We start from the raw sequence: 5,621 nt of genomic DNA on the forward strand, positions 1-5,621 counted from the left end.
AAGGAACAAACCTTAAAGTGCACTGCTGGTGGTTTCTTAACATTCAGCACCTTTTCAATTTGGCTATGAAATCTATGGTAGCTTCCTAGATTAGAATTTAGCTTCAAATACTGAGTTCCTTGATTTATGCTGTGAAGTTCTTCCAGCAACACTGTTTGTGAAGTGCTGCTTGAGCTACCAGAATACAGATGCAAAATCATTTATTGACTGTCATAGCAGGATTTTTCATGTGCAGCGTGAATGCAGAAAATCTAGGAAGTCAGTCGGAGAAACCACATATGGATGACACATTGAATCCAGAGAACCATGCCATTTTCTAAATGAAGGCAACACTTAAAATGCCTAGATGTGCTCAAAGTTATCTCAAAATGTAGACCTCAAGGTGTTGGTTCTACAAGTCAGAACGGTTTCAGAGAGAAACAGAACTAACTATGGTTAAAAAGGTAAAGTACCTAGGGGTAAACATAACAGCTAAAAATCTGAGTCTATTTAAGGATAACTATGAAAAATGTTGGTCTGAAATTAAGAGAGACTTGGACAGTTGGACAAAACTGAAACTTTCTTTGTTAGGCCGAATTGCTGCTATTAAGATGAATGTATTGCCAAAAATGTTGTTTTTGTTTCAAACACTACAGATTGTGGACAAGACGGAGTGCTTCCGGAAGTGGCAGAAAGATATATCTAAATTTGTCTGGCAGGGCAAAAAGCCCAGAATTAAGTTTAAGATATTAACAGATGCGAAAGAAAGAGGGGGCTTTGCCCTGCCAGACTTAAAGTTGTACTATGAAGCCGCAGCTTTCTGCTGGCTAAAAGACTGGCTACTTCTCGAAGATACTGATGTATTGGACTTGGAAGGTTTTAACAATGCTTTTGGTTGGCATGCATATTTATGGTATGACAAAGTTAAGATCAATAAGGCCTTTAAGAACCATATTGTCAGGAAGGCAGTGTTCAATGTCTGGACAAAATATAAAGACTTATTGGAAAATAAAACTCCAAGGTGGCTTTCGCCTCTGGAAGCTAAGGCCCGAAAAAGACCCAATATGGAGGCCAAATGGCCAAAATATTGGGAAATATTAGAAAAAGATGGAGACAATTGGAAATTGCAGAGTTTGGAGAAAATGAAGGATAAGGTGCGAGACTGGTTACATTACGCTCAGATTAAAGAAGTTTTTAAAAATGACAAAAAGTTAGGGTTCCAGGTGGAGAAATCGAAGTTAGAAACAGAATTGTTAGAACCAAAGACTAAGGTACTATCTAGAATGTATAACTTGCTGTTAAAATGGAATACACAAGACGAAATGGTTAAATCGGCTATGATAAAGTGGGCGCAGGACATTGGGCATAACATTATGTTTGAGGATTGGGAAAGGTTGTGGACCACTGGGTTGAACTTCACCGCATGTAATGCTCTGAAGGAAAATGTAATGAAAATGATATATAGATGGTACATGACCCCAGTGAAACTTGCCAAAATATACCATTCGTCTGATAATAAATGTTGGAAATGTAAAGAAAATGAAGGAACATTCTTTCACCTCTGGTGGACATGCCCTAGGGTGAAGGCCTTCTGGGAAATGATATATAATGAACTGAAAAAGGTATTTAAGTATACCTTCACCAAGAAACCAGAGGCCTTCCTTCTGGGCATTGTCGGCCAGAAGGTGTTAAAGAAGGACCGAACATTCTTTATGTATGCAACAACGGCAGCAAGGATACTTATCGCAAAAAACTGGAAAACTCAAGATCTACCCACACTGGAAGAGTGGCAGATGCAGCTGATGGACTATATGCAACTGGCCGAGATGACTGGCAGAATCCGAGACCTGGGAGAAGAGAAAATGGAGGAAGACTGGAAGAAATTTAAGATGTATCTACAAAAACATTGTAATTTGGTTGAATGTTAAGAAGGATGCTAGATTATAAAAAATTGGCCACCACTAAATTAGATTTAAATTTGATGATAAGTGAGACTAAAGAAAATATAAATTTTTTTTGGAAGAATTGCTAGATTATATTCGATATGAGTGGATATGAGATTCTAAACAAGTTGATAATTTGTTTGGAAAAAAACTTTTAATGATGTAAATGGGAGCGGGAGACGTGAGGGAGTCCAAAGAAGTGATGAAACTATGTTTGTGACAGAAGTAAGATTGTTTATTATTTGTGCATTTATATTTAAAAATTTTAATAAATATTTATTTAAAAAAAAGGTGTTGGTTCTACAAAACATTGTATATACAGTGGAACCTTGGTTCCCGAATGCCTCTGTTGCCGTACGTTTTGCTTCTTGAACACTGAAACCTCGGAAGTAAATGCTTCCATTTTTTAATGTTTTTCAGAACCCAAACATGTGACGCAGCTTCCGCTGGGTGTAAGAAGCTCTTGCAACCAATGGGAAGTTGTGTCTCAGTTTTTTAACGTTTTGGAAGCTGAACGGGCTTCCGGAATGGATTTCGTTTGAGAACCAAGGTACCACTGTATATATAAAATATTCACCTATTATCCACGGAAAGAAAAATGGCAGGCTTGAACTGGCTTGAGAAAGTGTCTTTTCATGGGGCCGGCAAATCATCTGCTGTTTGGACTCTGCACACAGGCATATTTGCATAAGCATGTACTAGAAGGATTTCAGTAGCACTGATGCAGCCAATGAATACACCCCAGCTAGGTTGACTTTCCCTACATCTTCCCCCCTTTGTGTGCCATTGTTGATTTTGTTCCTTGTTTTCTCTGTGTAACTTTGTGAAATGGGGGGGGGGGGTTCGCTTAAAACCAAATTAAAAGTATTACTTTTTTTAAAAAGAAATCTATTAAAAGCTGCAAAGCAATTGTGCAAGAATTGACTTGCTTTTTAAACTGGCAATTTTTTGTTTTATGGTGACTGCTTCAGGACACAGAAAACATCTACCAATGAGAAAGGGGCTCAAATATTACGAGGCATTAAAACAAAAAAATGTCAGGGGGAAAAACCTTACAAACAAATTGATGTGCACAAGAGCATAGGCATGTTGCAAGGAGATTCTTATACACTTTTATCCAAGGGTATTCTAGAAATTCTTTTATATGGCATTAAAAACCCTGGCACAGTCCTTTGTTTGCTTAAAGGCACCAGGTGTATGCATAAGCTGCTAAGAAGCAACATTAAATATTTGTATGTATCTACTGCTTCCTTTTGCTATCTTAATCTGCACACTGGTGACTCATCCATTCATAAACTTTTCTTCTTTGAAAAAGTAGGAGGTAATTGGTGCGTGTTCTACCGCAGAAAACAATGTTAACAACAGTTTTATGAATTAAATGCCACATCATTTGATAGAGCCACCCAGGTGTTCAGGGTGTTAACTACAACAAACTCATTCACTGGGCCATAAAAGAAGGCAAACTAGTATGCACATAATGGAGGAATATGACTGAAGTCCACTGCTGAATAACCTGCACACACACAAAAAAAATTAAATATGGATGACTAAACACATTTTCCCAAGCAACTTTTTAAGGCCAATTTAAATTCAAACAAAACATGGCAGATACTTTGAACTAAAGGAAGCAGATGCCTTTACTGCTGTGACATGCATTTCCACCCAGCAGTTACATGGGCTGAAATCCGGTTATATCGGGTCATTAATGAGACCAAGAGAAGCCAGCAATAATAAGACTTTCACATGGAAGTCACATGTTTCAGCTATTTCATCTTTTATTTCTCTTAAGATGTGCTGCTGAACATTACATTACTATCGGAATGCGTGCAGCCATTTATTGTTAATTCATAAATATGGTGAATCATCTCCATCTTAACATCTTTTCTGTTGAATACCATAGGTACACACAGCAAAAACCCTAATAACTACCTCCACTGTTGGGATGCAGCATATCTCTTGGGAATCACAACTGGGGAGAGTTTTGTTGTGTTCAGGTGCTGCCCATGGGCTTCACTTAAGCATCTGCTTGGCCCCTGTGAAAACAGGATGCTGGATTAGATGGGGCCTTGATCTGATCCATCAGGCTCTTCTTATGCTTGTTTTGTCAGACCTAGATAAATTGCGCAGTCAACCATTTCAGACTGAGCCCCTGCATCAGTTCCAAAAACCACATTTGTATTATAAGACATCAGCAAGGCCATAGCTCAGTGGCAGAGCATCTCCAGCATCTCTCGCTAGGACTGTGATTTTGTGGGTGTCCCCTGCCTGAAACCCTGGGAAGGAGCTGCCAGTCAGTGTGGGCATACTGAGCTAGATAGACCAATGGACTGATTTGGCTTCATATGTTCCTAAGGGAGTTTTCAAAACTAACGTTGAACCCATAGGGATCCTAACGGAAGTTAAAGTCGTGCATTTTTTGATAATGGCTTAGGATCGTAATCAATGCATAACTATAAATATCTCCATTCAAAGACCAAGGCTGCAATCCTGTACACATTTTCCTGAGCTCTGTTAAAACCAGTGGCACCTACTTTTGTGCAGACAGGCACAGGATTGCACTATAAACATGTACATTTTGTCAGGAAAAGATGGCTAGTATATTGAGGAACAGTTTTAATCATAGGCAAGGGGGCTGGGCAAAAGTTGGCAGGAAAGAGCAGCAGCCCCACTCCTAGTAGAGACAGGATGCAGGGTCTAGCTGACATTTAAATGTCCACAGTGTAGTATCATTCATGCCATTGTCACAAATTAAAATGACAATACCTAGCGGTCAGTGGTGGTGCATGCCAGCATGCTGTGGTCTAGGCAGCTGCTCAAGGATGCTAGGTTTTGAGTAGCCCTGCTACCGCCACTGGTTTGCCAATGTTCACCCACTATTTTATCCACTGCTGTCTAAGGTGCACAATGTGAAACAGGACATGCTACTCATAAAGATGCTTAATTAAGATATTGCCATGCAATTTGGTGGCGCCCATCAGTTTAGATTAGGCAAATTCCAGGAGGATAGGTCAACCAGCAGCTACAGGTAAAAGGAATTCCTTGAAAAGATGCAACACCATCCTTAAGTCATACAGTAGGTGAGAGACCTGTGGCCCAACATGTGTTACTGAATGACAACTCCCATCATCCTTGACCACTGGCAGTCCTGGCTGAGACTACTGGGACAGCTGCAAGTCCACCCACCCATGATTCAGGGATAGTCAACATGGCACCTTCCAGACATTGTTGGACTACAAGCACCATCATCTCAGACTATTGGCTGTGCTGATAGAGGTTGATGAGATTTGTAGTCCAACAACATCTGGAAGGCACCATTGGCTATGCCTATACTGGATACTAGGGACAAGCAAAAGTGGGTCGCCATCTTAATCTCGTGGCATGTGAGATCCTCAAGACATCTGACTTGCTACAATTGGAGACACAATGCTGGACATGGTGTGATCTGGCAAGGCAATTCTTCTTTTCTTCTGTTTTTAATTGCAATGGCAAATACATTCTCCTGTTCCTTAATCTTGGAATAATCATATCTCACTGTTCTGAGCACTTACATTAGGACTGCATACTGCAAAGTAAGGTTGGCTTTTGCTCTGTGGTGATATTCAGCAAACAGTAGTCCTTTATTAAGGAAACTTTAAGGAGGAAATGAAAGGCACATTCAATGAAATTTAATGTGATATAGAGAGAAGGGAGATTAAGAAC

Source organism: Podarcis erhardii (assembly GCF_964252035.2).
Source record: "Podarcis erhardii genome assembly, chromosome: 1".
In the NCBI taxonomy this organism is placed as follows: Eukaryota; Metazoa; Chordata; class Lepidosauria; order Squamata; family Lacertidae; genus Podarcis; species Podarcis erhardii.